The following is a 17,233-nucleotide window of genomic DNA, read 5'->3' as shown; positions in this document are numbered from 1 at the left end:
TATAATCCATGATTTTTCAAAGCTTCCAATAAATTCGCTTGTTTTTTTTTTGGCCTCCATAAATATATATGTAATAATCATGTACGGCACTCGTTTGCTTTCACGAAAATCTCCCAATTATCTCCCTTTCGTGTTTTATTCTCTCCGTTTCCTTTCTTACTTCTCTTTTTGTCGACAGCAGAGAATTAGTTGCAACATTAGTCGCAGAAAAAATTATATATATATATATATATATATATATATATATATATATATTAGATGGCATTATGGGTGGGGAGGGCTCCGTAAGCCTCTTTAGGAAAAGGAAACCCCTGCAGAGACCGCTGCATCAAATGATGTTGACTAGTTTTTTTTTTAGGGGGGGTGTTCAATGTGGCAGTTGTTCAGAGAGTGGGATTGTCTTGGTGCAAAGTTTTCCTTACTATAAAACGCTTCGAGCACAGGGATTGCTTGATGTGTAATAGAATACACATTTTACCTTCAGTGTGTATCTCAATAACAAAAAGGCTGGCTGTAGTCTAAAACGGCAAACTCAATGAAGACTGATGCGGATATGGGCGTCAATGGAAATAAATGCTCTTAAACATCCAAGGTGTGGGCCGGCAGATGTTCAGGGCACCACAGCCTGGACCCGATCATAAGCAGATGTGCAGGCCTGTAGAAGGTTCATAAAAATGACCCTTCGGCACGTGCTTCTAGTGGTGTTCATGTCTGCCTCATTTAGGCCAGAAATGTATTAAGTAATGGCAATACTCGAGACCGAGTTTGCTGCCATCATATATATTAGAAGTGTATTTTATTTTATTTTTTACTTAATCATTTTTCTTTAATAATATATGGTTAATCTATTAAATAACCTAAAAATTGATAATAATAGCAATTCGTCCAGTATTATTGAACTTCGATTTATGCAGGTAAGCATATTGATTAGACGCATTTTTGTGTAAATAATTTAATTTCCCTTTCCATGTAATCTGTTTTTCTTTCCGTTTTTGAGAAGCTAATTGAAAAATAATAAATTGCAACTAAATTAATTTGGCAGGAACCAAAACACACTCACGCGCACACACACACACACACACGTCAATATATAAATAGTATCGAAATATTTAGATTAGAGTAATTATTAGACATCGTTGTTGCGTAAATGATTAAATTTCAGTCACTATGCTCTTTTTACTTCGTTTTTGTTTTCATCTCGAGAAGTTATTTGGAAAATGATAAATTGTATTTAAATTAATTTGCTGAAGCCAAAAACATTTATACAAAATACAACAAGCTAATCGCGTTAGTGATTTGTGAATTATACCTTTTAAATGAAATTAAGACACATTAACATGTGTTAGATTGTTTCGTCTCCTATCATAATTTAATCGCATTCGAAAAGTAACTGATAGTTGTTCGATTGTATTAGACTTTTAGAAATTCTTAGTTTTATTTTTGTCTATTTTTTATGATACGCGGATGACTCTATTGCAATTAGACATTTAATAATTGTCTTATGGAATTTATAGCACACACATATATATATATATATATATATATATATATATATATATATATATATATACTAGCTGTACCCTGCCATGCGTTGTTGTGGCTCAATTTGGTGTAACGGAAAAGTCTAATAAAAAGAGAAAATGCATGGTTCTTATATTTTTAGTACAGCAATGCCCTTCCCCAAAATAAAAAAAAGATGAAACTGTAAAAAGAAGTGGTAGTCTTGCAGTACGTAATGGCCTGATTTGTTAATGTTTCTATTTAATCTAAAATGTTTAATCATCTCGAAGAACACACTGTTTATGGATGTATTTGGAGAAGACAAATCGTCGCGAACTCTTTCCCGAACGTAACGTAAGCAACATCATGTGTATGTTTTAACTAAATATATAGCAAATGCAATTTCGTTAATGTAGAAGAAGCATTCATAAATGTTAAATTTAAATATGTGCAGATTTCTTTAGCAAAGAAAAAACAATCATATTTCTCATAGTTACATTCCAAAGTTAAAGTAGTCTTAACGGGAACTAAAAACCGTGTAGTCGCGCAGTTTATATTTATTTATTTTTTGTTGATTTTCAAGTGTAATGCAAGTTATTTTACGCTCTGTAGCGTTGTAATAGTAATTTGTAAAAAATGGAATTTTGTTTTTTTTAAAAACATGTGTAGTTGAAAGCACTAATAAGTGAAGCTCATAGTTAGATTGCTGGGTTGGAGTCGTCAAAACCGGAAGTAAAGACCGAGTTGTCTCGCAGTGTCGTCTTACAGTAAAAAATACAAAACATCACAATCTAATCTTAATCGAACTTGGAGCGCGTTCATTTTATTTTTTTGTTGTTTGTTTTTTTGTTTTTTAAGAGAAACGCAAGTACTTTCACCATATCGTTGCATTGTAAAAATAAATTGTAACTGAGGAAGGGTTTGTTTATTTAATAATAACTTCTTAGTGGGAAGCAGTAATAAATAAATCTCATAGTCAGATTCCTCGTTGTCAAAATCGGAAGTAAAATCCGAGTAGTCCCGCAGTGTGCAATGAATAAAAAAAGCAAAAAGGAAAATATAATGTAATATCTTTTATTTATTATTTTTTTTATGGGAGAAAAACGAAAAAAGAGAAAAAAATGGCCTAAATAACCCTTTACGATTTCAAACCGGTATTTATTCGTACTGTTCCTTGTGGATGCATTTTCAGCCATCTTAAGTGGGAGAAGGAGTAAGAGGAATGTATTAGAGAGAAAGGATTTTACAACTTCCATTGATTCTAATGGATTTTGGAAGTGAACTCTCATCGAAAAAAATATAGGAATGTACGGTTATCGAGGAAGTGTAAGGATAATAGGCCTATAGCACACGCCAGATCCTGCGCTTCAGTTTGTGCACATTACATTTGCATGTAATGTCTTGATTTTTTCCTCTTAAGGTCAAACTCACACGGGGAAAATGAGTTATCTAGTTATATATATATATATGTTTGTGAGTGTATATATGTGTATAAGAGTTGTGTATATGTGTATGTATGTCTGCATATGGACCCATGTATGCCTGCATATACATTGTATATATATATGTGTGTGCATATGTTTCTGTAAATGGATGTATAGAAATATACATATATATGCATATGTATGTATGTGTATTTGCACGTGCGTTAACGTATATATTATGAAAAACAACCAACTGTAAACTAAAATGGACAAGTACACGTATAGCGACTACAAAAATCTCCAATGAACCCTGTACCTGTCAAAAGACATGACATCTACACTAACCCTTTCGCCCTCTCTCCCCCTCTCTTTCCCTCCCGCTCTCTCTCTCTCTTTCCCTCTCGCTCTCCCTCTCTCTCTCTCTCATCTACTTAATATACCTTACGGAACAAGCAAAAGGCAGTTAAAATTTAAAACCTAAAAAATGAAACTTCCTCCCCTCCTCTACTTACACCCCTCCCTTTTTCTTTTCTTCACCATCCTCTCTCCACCTCCCCCTTCCCTATATCCATATATCTTCACCCACGCCTAGCTGAATCTGCTATCTCACATACACAATATAATCTAATGTATCTTAACCCTATTTGCAAAGAACTTTGCAGCTAATTCTACCCTATGCGACAATGACTATCAACTCCCTGTATTTCCTCCTATAACAGACAACACGCTATGCAACATACAAATATCTGTGCGTGAGGTCGCCAAGCTAATCAAGAACCTTGATTCCAGTAAAGCAACTGGCCCTGACGGCATTCCAGTTATAGTGCTGAAAAAGCTCCAACCAGAACTTGCTCCCATACTTTCAAAACTGTTTAAGCGCTGCATAAGGAGAAGTGCTTTCCAACACCCTGGAAAACCTCATCAGTATGCCCTGTATTTAACAATTCAGGTGAAAAGTCATCTCCCTCTCAGTACAGACCAATAAGTCTCCTGTGTGTCATGAGCAAGTTGTTGCAATCCATATTAAATAAAGAAGTAGTCAATCACCTCAACAGAAACAACCTTCTAGTGACACGCAATATGGTTTCCGCTCTGCAAGATCTTCAGCAGATGTGCTAACGGTTATATCACACAGGGTTAGTGAATCTCTTGACAAAGGCTTCCTTTCCGGGGCAATTGCTCTTGACATATCGAAGGCCTTCAATAAGGTATGGCATAAGGGTCTACTTCACAAGATTTCCAGCTACAGTATTACTGGAAATGTTTTCTCGATCATTAAATTATTTATCTCTGATAGGCTCATAAGAGTAGTGGTTGATGGGCAGAAATCAAAGGCCCACAGTATTAATGCTGGAGTCCCTCAGGGGTCCATCCTGGGCCCAACTCTCTTCCTGATCTACATCAATGATCTCCCAAAACACATACTTAAATCATTCGTTGACATCTATGCTGATGACACGACCATCGACGGCAAAACATCAAAGGCCGTAACTTACAAAGTTCTCTCTGATTCTCTTTCCTCTGATCTTGAGCACGTGGTACAATGGGGGAAGAGGTGGCTGGTCACTTTTAATGCATCCAAAACCAAGCTTCTATCTTTACATCATCAACGCTCTGATCCCCATCTGGCATCAATTGGGATGGATGGCTCTCGTCTGAGAGAGGCTCCATGTTTTTACAAGCTTCTGGGGTTGACCTTTACTCCTGATCTGAAATGGAACACGTACATCAATTCTGTTACCAGGGACGCTGGGAAAATGATGGGATCCTTCTAACGGTCCAGAAGATATCTCACTACTGATACAATTCTCTACCTTTATAAAAGCCAAGGATGGAGTACTGCGGCCACATCTGGGCAGGAGCTACTAAAAACAGCCTATCCTGCCTTGACAAAGTACAAAATAGACTTCGTGGCTTAGTGGGGGATGCCCTTTTCTTTTCCCTGCAACCTCTCTCCCACAGAAGAGACGTTGCAAGCCTGTCTTTGTTTCATCGCTATTTCCATGGCAGGTGCTCGCCTGAGCTCCAATCCCTCGTCCCTCCTCGCCAATCTTTCACGATAAAAACCCCTCTGGCTGAAACTGCTGTTAATAATTTTCCCCACTCTTTATCTGTGCCTAAATCCAAACGTAGATTCCATGAGCAAAGCTACTTCCTTAGAACTGCACGCCAGTGGAACTCTCTGCCGCTTGCCTGTTTCCCACCTGACTACAACTTGGGCGTCTTCAAGTCCAACATAAACAAACTCCTGACAAACCGCCCCCTTAAGAAAGACACCCTATTAAAACCCCCAATACTAATGATTACTACAAAACTATCTCATTGATTACTGTATACGCAAAAACCCTTATCCCTGAGTGGCCTTCGGGCCTTGATAAGTGGTGACCCCTATGTAAAAAAAACAAATCCCTCAAAACTGAAATATTGTCAATACCCGTCTCCCTCCCCTTTATTATCTCCTACCACAATCTCCCTTTTTTCATATTTCTTATAAAACACTTCTTCCTAATACTAACAGCCACTTCTGTACGGGTGGGGTGTATTCCTACAGCCGTCTTTAACATGAGGAGTTTGAGGTGTTTATAATTCGCTGGGGCAGTCGTAAAAATTAACGAAGTTGCTATTATTTAAATGCTAAAACTTTATTTTTGTGACAAAAAAAAAACATGCTGTTTTCTACAAACATTTATTAAGAAATACAAATGACCGGTAGTTTTTTTTTGTGTCTCATTTACTTGACTTTTTCTTTCACCTGGCGTTGTTATTATTTCATCGGCAATGCTGGATTTTATCCCGTTATTGACGTCATGCGCCGGTGAAAGCCGAACGCTGAGAAAATAATTGCACAACACTTAAAGTTTAATTCATTCTATCAGTCTTTGGAAAATAAATATTTGAAATAAAGCGGCGCTTATGCACTTGCGTTACCCTGCGTTTCTTTAAAATTACACGTTAAATTCAGGTTTTAAAATATCTTTTTGTTTATTAAATTGTGAAAGTACAGATAACCCAATCAGTATCTAATTTGTGAAAAATCTAGCTCCCGAAAAAAAAAAACTGTACTCTCGATAGTAACAAAAATAAAAATTGCCTCAGTCTCGAAGGATTTATTCTCTACTGATCGAGGAAAAAATGGTGAAGTGTACTTCACCCTCTGTTTCTCTCCTCCTCTCTTTCTCTCTTAATAACTCTCTCCATCCATCTCTCCCTCTCTCTCTCCCAATCTATCTCTCTATATCACCATCTCCATCTCTCTTTGAGCCCCTTTCTCCGTCTATTTCCCTCTATCTCTGCCCCCTTCTCTCCTTTTCTATCTCGCTCCCTCTCTGTTTCTAACTCTCCTTCTATCTCCTTCTCTTTCTGCATTTCCCTTTCACTTTCTCTTTTCTATCTATATATCTTCCTGTCTATCTGCCCATATCTAATCCCTCATCCTATTGTAGTCTCTTCAATTACAGTGAATAAGGCATTGTCAAACATGGATATATGCTATTTTAGTCACCTGCTTAACTTATTTTGAGAATAGAAGTTATTTGGAAATTACTGCTACCTTGAACAGCACCAGGATTAACTGGTAAAACCTTTCTAATTAACTTGATTTTGGCAGCCATTCGGTGACAAAATGACATAGCCCTGGCTGCATGTGGAATAGTTGCGACCTTGCTATCAAGTAGAAAACTACTTATTCTACTTTGAAACTACTATTAAACATTCAATTTTTCAATAAATCTCATGTTAAACATCTCCAAAACATCCAGTAAAGGAAAAATATTGCAGAAATGCTAACTTATTGTTTGGGATGAATGCACAATGGTACGCAAATAATCAGTTGAGGCTCTTGGTCCATCTTTGCAAGACTTGCATGACAATGGCAGACCATTTGGCAATGCAGTAATATTGCTTGCAGGCGATTTCAGACAAATGCTATCTGTAATTCTTCAATCTACACCGGCAGATGAAATAAATGCTTCCCTCAAATACTCTACTTTTTGGTGCCATGTGAAAACATTAAACTTAACTCAAAATATGCATGTCCAGTTGCAGACTGTTCGATTCGCACAGAAACTTTTGTATCACTTGTGGGAAATTGGGTACGGAAAAGTGCTGGCTGGTCCGAGTTAAGGGTGACATTCTTTGACTTTTAACTTCTCTAATTTTATTACATCAAAAGAAGAGTGGGTTAAAAAGGGGGTTACTTCCATTGACTGAGTAAACGAGCTATTCTTGCAGCTCAATAAAAAGACGTCCATGAACTTAACGCTATTATTCAACGTAAAATTCCAAGTGAGGTAGTCACATACACATCCATCGACACTGTTGTGGAAGCAGATAATGTGGTTACTTATTCAATTGCTACATGTGCCAGGTATGCCTCCGCATATACTGCAACTGAAAATTGGTGTACTAATTATCATGTTGTGAAATATAAACCAATCCAAGCTTTGCAATGGCACATGGCTTGCAGTAAAAAAATAAAAAAACAATATCATAGAAACAACAATCTTAACAGGGCCTTTCACAGGTGGAGATATTTTCATTCCACGCATTCATATGATTCCACCGGATACACCATTACACTTTAGGAAACTGCATTTTCCAATTTTATTGTCGTTTGCAATAACCATCAACAAAGCTTAGGGAACACTCTTTACAATCGTGTGGCTTAAGCTACACACTGATTGTTTTTTCACATGGACAATGTATGCTTTGTGTTCAAGAGTCAGCAAACCAGAAAATCTCTACATCAGCTAAGAAAATGGAAAAACAAAAACTGTACCCATACGAAATGTGAAACATGCATTTTCTGATTTTGAAACTTTTTCCATCGCGCCAATTTCAGCCACAGCAACGCGTGGCAGGGTACAGCTAGTATAAATATGAAGATATAGTTTACGTAAGTCATTGTGTAAGATACGTATATAGTAGAGATTTAGAAAGCCATAACAATGCGATGAATGAAATGTAGTCGGTGTCGAGGGAAGAAATGAGAATACAAGTGAGAATTTGCAAATCAGTATATATACACACACACACGCACACACACATACACACATACACAGACATGCACATATATATATATATATATATATATTTCACTAGCCAGCCAAAACATATTCGTATTATAATTCGGCCCTCCCTGCTAATCAGATACGCAGCGAATGAGGTCAACCACACCCAAGACAACTGCAGTAAAACCCTAGATAAGAGAGAATACATTAAACAGTTCCGTCATATGCTGGAAACAAACGTATACCTCAACACTATCATCAAACTCCTCTGTATCCCCCAAAACGTTTAGGAAGCTTCCTGTCTAACACCAGGGGTTTTTAATGCTCCACGACAGTGATAAGATTACGCCAGCTATCCGCAGGGCTATCAGAATGGAAGGCTAGAATATGCAACTGGCCCACTCAGGAACATCCCTTAACCAACAACTATTCAAACGCAAGCGCAATGATTATCCACAATTGTGCACACTGGCTAATTGCACCATGTACCCCGCAACCACTTGTCACCACACACACGTAGTCTATCAACTAGAATGCTTCATCGACCATGACGCCCTATATGCAAATATAAGATTCATAAACACACAGAGACACAAGTATCGACATTCCACAAACACCTCAACATCTGCAGAAACATCAATAGATCTATGAATATTGAGATTATAGCCAGAGGATACAATATTAGGAATCTCTCTATAAAATAATCAATAAAATAATCGTCTTAAATTATGAATAAAAAATATAATAAATAAAATAAATAAATCAATTAAACCAAAGTTATATAACAACGATGAGATGGACAGCTAAAACTACATATCAAAACTGACACCACTACTGAATGGATTATAGAAACGCTCCCACTACCAACAAAAGTTTACATATATTAACAACCTGTACAAATATATATCTATAGAAACGGAAAAAAATACAATAACAATAAACTAGTCGACACACTTTATGATTATGATTAAATACGGCAGGCGAGCATACAAAAACAACCAATATTATTAAAGAGTTCTCGCGGTAAAACGATAAATAATTTAATCAAGGTTTAACAAAAATTCAAAAGATTCTTCAGAAACCGATTATTTAATATATATATATATATATATATATATATATATATATATATATATATATACAACTATCTGAAATCTGTTAATTTTATCATGAGATATGGATAATTGTGCAAGAAGGAAAAATGTTTTATTTCTAATCGCGTAAAGTCTAAATAAAAAGGGTAGACTGTCCAAAGGATAAAAAACCTTCGCATCGACAACGCCGATTGCCACGTATTCCTTCCCTTTTGTGGCTTCTCCTCTCGGTCTATCTGTTTATCTCTTTTAGCCGCAGTCAAAACTAAACTCCACTGTTGGTCAAGACCCCCGAATCCCCTCCTTTCTCTCTCTCCTCCTCTCTCTGCATACTTACCGCTACATATACCCTCTCCATATATTTGCTGCGGTATACTGCAACGCCATCTTTCCTTTATCTTCTCAACTAGGCATTTTTCTCTTGTATATTAGCGCTCTTTAAAAAGTCCTAATTTCTGCGACTTTTGATTAGAGGGCGATGGTCTACACATTAGTAAACTTACGTCCTCCAAAATATTGAGATGATGTTTGGAATGGGCCTTATGTACAGTGCAAAAACAGCCATCCGAATAAAGTTGCACTCTTTTGGAGGTTGAAGGTTCAGATGTCAGTGCAGACAACATACAAAATACAAGTGCGAATTACTTAGGATCTCTACTTTGTCTTTCCCGGGTTCGACAGAAAGAGTTCCGACTTCGCCAAGGTACATCTGAAGAAGGTCGTGGGTTACATCAATTTAAACTCAATAAGAATAACGCTCAATGAATGATAGTAGTACGAAGAATCTACATAATATGAATAGCAATTACTTGATGATCTAATAATATAGAAATACTTATGGTTAGATATTACCATGCCTCCGTTATAATTATGCATTTGTGTGCTTCATTCATCTTTAAAGCTGTTTGTAATCTAAGCCACATGATATCATCTATTTTGTGTTAAATGTCGAATTCTATTTATTTATGATATCGATAAACGTTTGTCAATTTGAGTGTGTCATTTATGCGATAAGAAGACGTCAAAATAGCATCGTAATTCATGAATTGTGTTCCAAAATATATTTAAAAATGCATATTTTCGCTGTAAGGCCTCAGCTAATTATTATTAAAGTTTTGACAAGGGAAATATGTATATGAGAATATGAATGGTCTTGCATTTTCGTTGATAATTTGTTTTCGATTTAAAAATAATACTTTTTAAAGGAAGATTTATGTCTGTTTATGATGAAATATTTAGAATGAATCTCTCTTCAAGCTGCCAGTTTTTCCTAGATTCGCTCTGGGGTAAACATTCTTTTTGTTAATAAAATATGCTTCGCTTTTGCCTTAGCAAGTGCTAAGGCATTATCTAGTTTAGAATTGCGAGTTATTTTATTTCCAAAGCAAACAGAGTTTGCTTTAATCAATCAATGTACAAAAGTGCTTGATTATTTGTTGCATCTTCATATGTAGCTACGAAATTATCTCTAGCGATACTTTTGGTCATCAGTATAGTTTTTGGAGTTAGGCGGGTTACTGCTTGTCGAGGTCCAACGATTACCCGAGGATAAAATTAATGAATGCCAAGTAGACAAGAAGAACAAATTTTCATAATCGGTGAAACTGTTTAAGCTTTAATCATTTTAGAGAACGGCTTACAAGATCTTATTAGCATTAAATTGAAAACGAGTAAGTTATAGTCAGCTGTGAAGCAGCCCAACGGTATTGTGTTTCACAGACAAATGGCTCTAAAAAAGAACTCTGCTTATGGTATGTTCGTTTCGTTTTAAGCACACAACGTCTCTTCCCATGTAAAAACAAGAAAAAAAGAACTAGGAAGGAAAGAAAAGTCATAGATAGAATGCGGAAGATAAAGCAACGAAACAATGTTTTGCTATGTGCTGAAAAAGTACAAACCACAACAATCTGATATTCGTGTCTTTTGGTTTTTTTTATGACGGACATTTTATTGTGTGAGCAAAAGCTAATTTAAAAATCCAATTCAAAATGAGGTGGCATGAATTACGGATGTTGATTACGTAATTTACCGAACGGAAATGAACAGAAAGAAACGTTATCAATACGATCTGTTGGTGACTGTTTAAGCTCGCGAATTCTTCAATTTCTTCCCTTTCTCTGCTCGAAAAAAAATGATTTAACACACACTATTATTCACGACGAACACAATTACCCTTATCTATGTACTACATAATAGTGAGTACAATACGAATAGCTTGAAAAATTTATAGTTACTCCGACTGAACTAACGCGGCATAGCAGTCTGTAGATAATAAAAATCCATATTTAAATAAAAACCGGTATATATATATATAGCCGCACTGATGAGCCGCACTGATGAGCTGTGAAACAGCGAAACAGTACTTTATGTGGATGACTATAGTGCTCCTCACCTTGAGTTGAGCATATTGAGAGGTGAAAACCGAATTACCATTAGCATATAAGCGACGCTCTTTGTGTAAACAAATCGAGCGGAGGTATTTCGGACGATATCAAAACATTGTTAAACTCACTACTCGTTCAAGCAGCCGCCAATAGCGTAATGGTTAGAAGCCTTGACTGCCGTATAAACGGTCGGGTTTCAATCCTGGCTTGAGGTAGTTGCCTGTCTAGCCGCACTGATGAGCTGTGAAACAGCGAAACAGTACTGTATGTGGATGACTATATATATATATATATATATATATATATATATACTTCAGAATAAAATTATATAACAAACCTGTGATTATAAGTCTTACAAAATATTATTGGCAGTAATATTCTGTAAGTACTATCCCACCTAAATAAAAAGTGCTCTATATACGAGATAGAGCAAATAAATCAAATTTTAGTCATTCAATGAATTTTTAAATTTATGACGTGAAATGACATGGAAATCACAATTAAAAGTTCTTTATTACCATTATTATTATACCTTAATTTTATCTATATAAAGTTTTTTTCAGTTAAGTATTATTATTTATATAATGATATTTTTCAGTAAAGTATTATCATTAGTATTATAATATTTATAACACGTGTTATTAATACGCCTAGATTTACTTTTGCAAATTACTTCCATAGATTATTATAGTTCTAAATTGTCAGTAATATTGCGATTTAAAGGATATTATCAATACATATAAAATTAGTAAATGTATATATTAGATGAGATTATTTTGTGTTAAATTGATTTAAATTAATTGAAGCGTAATTGAGCGGAGTTTCTATTTGGCATGAGTTATTTTTGATTTGCTTTCTTTTTCTTTTTCTTTTCTACATATGTCTAGACTTACTTTTGCGTTCTGACGTATTTTTTCTGTCACTTTATTTTATAAAGGTTTATTGACTTCGTCTTCTTAGTTCATCTTCCTCTTTCTCTTTTTCTCCTTCCTCTATTTTTCATTATTATTTTCTTTTTTCAATCTCTCCCCATTCATTAGTCTACTTCTTTCCCTTCCCTTTTATTTTCCTTTATTTTATTTTATCCTATTTTAGCTTATATTCGCTGTTTTATTACGCGTAAGCATTTCATCCTTTTCTTTTACTTTATTTTAACAATTTGCAGTTATTTGGAGTGGAATTTTAAGCTCATGTTCTATAATTGTAAAAAAAAATGTATCAATTTAAATGCTTATTAATAAACAGACCCACTGGACATATATAAAAAACGGACCCATTATATAAACAAAGAATATTGCTCCAGGAAAATACCTACTTCCGACCATTACCTTGTGACGTGGATCACTCAAAATACAGTTTGGATCATTTTACCACATTGCTGTCAAAGGCATTCACTTCAGATTTTACCATGCAATTTGGATGTTAATTTTTATATCCTTACTCTATGGCATTTAAATACTTAAATAACGTTTAATTGTGAGTTTCTATGTCTCACTGACTTTACCAAATAAGGTGTACACCATTATAATGATTTGCTAATATTTTCTCCTCTGAATAGATGGTAGATATCGAAATCTTATAGGATAAGGAGTTACATTCAAATGCCTTCTTTGTCATACATAGAATAATAAAAATCTTTTGATTTGAAATTTAAACGTTTCACGTCATAAATTTTTAAATTCATTGAATGACTAAATTATATATATATATATATATATGTATGAGTGTATATATATAGATATATATATATGTGTGTATATGTATACATATATATATATGTATGTGTGTGTCTGTGTGTATATATATACACACGCACATATATATACCGGTTTATGCATGTATGTATATATATATATATATATATATATATATATATATACCAGCATATATATAATGTATATATATATATATAAATAGAGAGAGAGAGAGAGAGAGAGAGAGAGAGAGAGATGATGGACTCTCCCGTCGATTCCTACGTATGAGGTTCCGAGGACCATTTAATGAGCTTTGTGTTTGAATCTGGAGTGGTATTTCAGGCTGGCTATTGAGATGGAATTAACACCACATAACGGGGAAAAGTGCGCGTTTCCGTGACACCCTCTGAAGTTTTATTAGGTTATCTTGTTTCTTACAGCTAAACGATGTTGGATGCAGAAAAATTCCTGATTGCAGTGTAAAATGCACTCATCCAAGCCTTACGGTTTGAGACAATATTTTTAAAATAAATGTGCGCAATATGTGCAGCTTCAAGATTACTTTTCAGCGTATCCTTTAGCCTGACCAATGGTCGGCCAAAGTTCCGTTGATACATCTTCAAGCTGACTGTAGATTAGACTCTTTGGAATTCAATCACAATGCATCCATACACATCATTAGAAGATCAGCATTGGATTTTCTGTCTTTCCGGGTTAATCCACAGATTAGATACATCCCTTGTGAAAGACGTCCAGCTGCTGAATTTGTCTACGATAAAGGTCAAGGACTCCGATTCATGCTGAGGAGTAGTGAGGACAACAGCTTTGTATACTTGGATTTGGGGTTCAAGACGCATACTCCTGTCATTTCAAAGACGGTGAGGTAATTTTCCAAATGCGTTAGACGCTTTAGCAATTCTATCAATTATTTCCTCATCAAAACACACACACACACACACACACACATATATATATATATATATATATATATATATATATATATATATATATATATATATATATATATATTGAAATAAGCAAAACACTGGGCAGACGTGCTACAAAGTAAACTAGCGATAAAAAAGCAAAAAAACAAAATGCCGGGAATTATTTTCTCTATTAGAGTAGATAAGGTTAGGACTTTATTTAAGTAATATACTTAATATATACTATTACTGCAAGCTTGCCAATATTGAAAATGCTTCCTTCCTGGCTAGCCAATCAAACCATCTAATATAATTAGTCTTATTTTCAATTATATTAGAAATATAATACAATGACATTAGCAAAGTAAAAGTCACCTATGAAAACGAACCTCCTAAATTAAAACCTTGAATAATTATCTAAACTCGAATGTAAATTAATATTATGCCGACTTTACAAATTGATAAAAGTTCTTTATTGTATTTTAATTATAAGGTGAAGCTCCAATGGTTCAAACTAGAGATAGATAACGACAAACTTCCACCCATTATTATGGGAGGGGAGATTATCATCAAAAGTAAATTTATAATTTAGCACCGGACTTACTACTTAGATATGAATAAGTCACTTGTACCCATTCCCCTCCTCCCCGTTTCTTTTTTTAATGCAGAGTAGATAATACAGTGGATGTGTTATCGGCAGCTCCAGTAACTCTCGCTTATCCTTTTTTGTCCCTCAGTCCTCATTCAAATGAGTGATTTTTCTGACAAAGGATGAAGTCAACGCTGCTTAAAGGTCGGTAGTACTTGGTGAACAGTAGTCTGAGATGTCGGAAATTTTTCTGTCTCTATGTCTATCCTTGTGGCCATATAACTAGTAAGGGTGCTGGAGGTAAACGTTTTGTCTGAACTGACGTTATCCGCCTGATTGGATTAACCGCTAAGGAGGCTGTCCTATCAGTACTATCAAAGTACTGGGACTGCTGTATTGCCATTTGATGAAAGGATCTGGACCATGCAGTAGTCTCTGGTGGGGCCTATCGATGCCATACTAGTGGGTAATTGTTACGGCTTTACCTTTTAATGTGCTACAAAAAATTCCTGTGTTGTTCTCTCTTACTTTCCCTCTCTGTACTGCTCTAACCAAGTATGCCGACCTGTTCCACAAATCCCAAAATCTCAACATAAAATATCTCCAGAAAAAAAACTCGAATAAACCTAGAAACCCATCTTCCAACCTAGACCCCTACTACAAGGTCTCCTTCTTCAACATCAGGGGTCTACGTTTCAACCTTCCAGAGGTTGAAACCCAATTACAGGAGACGAAACCGAACATATTATTTCTAAGCGAAACTGGAATAGGGCCGACCACTTCCCTAGATGAGTTCATAATTAACGGATACTCTAATTTACCAGCTAAATCTTACCCCAAGGATCATCCTGGGCATGGAATATGTGCCTACATTAAATATGGCTTCCGTGTGGCAGGGATATCTATAGAGAAGATCCTATTTACCCTATATGTGCTTCCGAGTTGCACTTGCTAACACCACTGCATTTATATTTGCCCTCTATCTGCCCCACAACAGCGGAGTTACTATCTTTAAGAGCATATCTGAGAAAATAGACCACATCCTGTCTGCACATCACTCGGCTAACATCCACATGTGTGGTGACTTCAACGTCCATAACGTGGAATGGCTGACCCATTCAAATAATACAGACGATGAGAGAAGGTTTTGTCATGATTTTGCCATTGCTTATGACCTCACTCAGATTGTTCGCGAACCCACCCGTGTGCCCGATACACCCGGTCAATATGTAAGCCTCCTAGACCTTTTTCTCTCAACTTCCCCTGAGCTATGTTGATGTTCCGTTAATTCTCCTTCAGGATCCTCCGACCACTCCGTCGTATCAGTTAAGATAAAAACGAAATGTAAGAAGTCTCCAGACGTACCCCTCCATCGTACTGTATACCGATACTCTATAGCTGACTGTGATAGCTTCCGTACATTCATATCTGATTTACCTCTGCACTTCATGTTTAAAAATGAAGTGTCCTCTATAGTATCAGATCTGCTGAATGGTTAATTGTAGGCATAGACCAATTCATACTATCTAAAAAATTCCAACAAAAACCTAACAGCCAGCCATGGTTCTCCCCTGAATGGTCCGCTGCTATCACGCACAGAAATCACTTTTTTCATAGCTACAAACGTAATAGATGTACTGAGACTAAAGATGCTTTCAAGACTGCATGCAACCGCTGTAAAAGAGTAATAAAAAATGCGAGAACTATATGCCCAGTCTGTTAAATCAAAGGTAGCTGATCAGCGGCTTGGTTCCCACCAGTTTTGGCAAATAACAAATAGGATCCTGAACAGAAGTGTGCGTTCTATCCCAACCATTATCAATGGACCAGAGGTCATCTCGTCAGCTTCCGACAAGGCCAAACTATTTGCCAAGAACTTTGCAGCTAATTCTACCCTATGCGACGAAGGCAATCAACTCCCCATATTTCCTCCTATAACACAGAACAAGCTACGTAACATACAAATATATGTGCATGAGGTCGCCAAGCTAATCAAGAACTTAGATTCCAGTAAAGCAACAGGCCCTGAGAGCATCCCAATTATAGTGTTAAAAAAAGCTTCAACCAGAACTTGCTCCCATACTTACAAAACTGTTTAAGCGTTGCATAAGGAGAAGTGCTTTCCGACTCCCTAGAACACCTCATCAGTTTGCCCTCTATTTAAGAATTCAGCTGATAAGTCATCTCTCTCTCAGTACAGACTAATAAGTATTCTGTTTGTTGCTGGAATCCATATCAAATAGAGAAATAGTCAACCACCTCAGCAGAAACAATCTTCTTAGTGAAACACAATATATTTAGTGTGGAGATTTGATGAAGTGTTTACTTTACACAATATATTTTCCGTTCTGCAAGATCTACCGAAGATGTGCTAACGGTTATATCTCACAGGATTAGTGAATCTCTTGACAAAGGTTTCCTTTCTAGGGCAATTGCTCTTGGCATATCAAAGCGGTTCGACAAGGTATGGCATAAGGGTCTACTTCACAAGATTTCCAGCTACGGTATAACGGTAGAAATGTTTTCTCAATTATTAAATCATTTCTCTCCGATAGGCTCATAAGAGTAGTGGTCGATGGACAAAAATCGGAGGCCTTCAGTATTAATGTTGGA

At 35.9% G+C, this 17,233-nt stretch overlaps 1 long non-coding RNA gene across 1 annotated transcript in view; it reads right to left on the bottom strand.

Moving 5' to 3' along the window:
• Positions 1 to 17,233, bottom strand: part of LOC145292195 (uncharacterized) — a 682,408-nt gene that overhangs the window by 511,462 nt on the left and 153,713 nt on the right. The window lies entirely within an intron of this gene.

This window comes from Euprymna scolopes, chromosome 13 (assembly GCF_053919585.1).
Source record: "Euprymna scolopes isolate OS-2025 chromosome 13, ASM5391958v1, whole genome shotgun sequence".
Classification (NCBI taxonomy): domain Eukaryota; kingdom Metazoa; phylum Mollusca; class Cephalopoda; order Sepiida; family Sepiolidae; genus Euprymna; species Euprymna scolopes.
The sequence above is the reverse complement of the archived record's forward strand: the minus strand, read 5'-3'. Positions and strand labels throughout refer to the sequence as shown.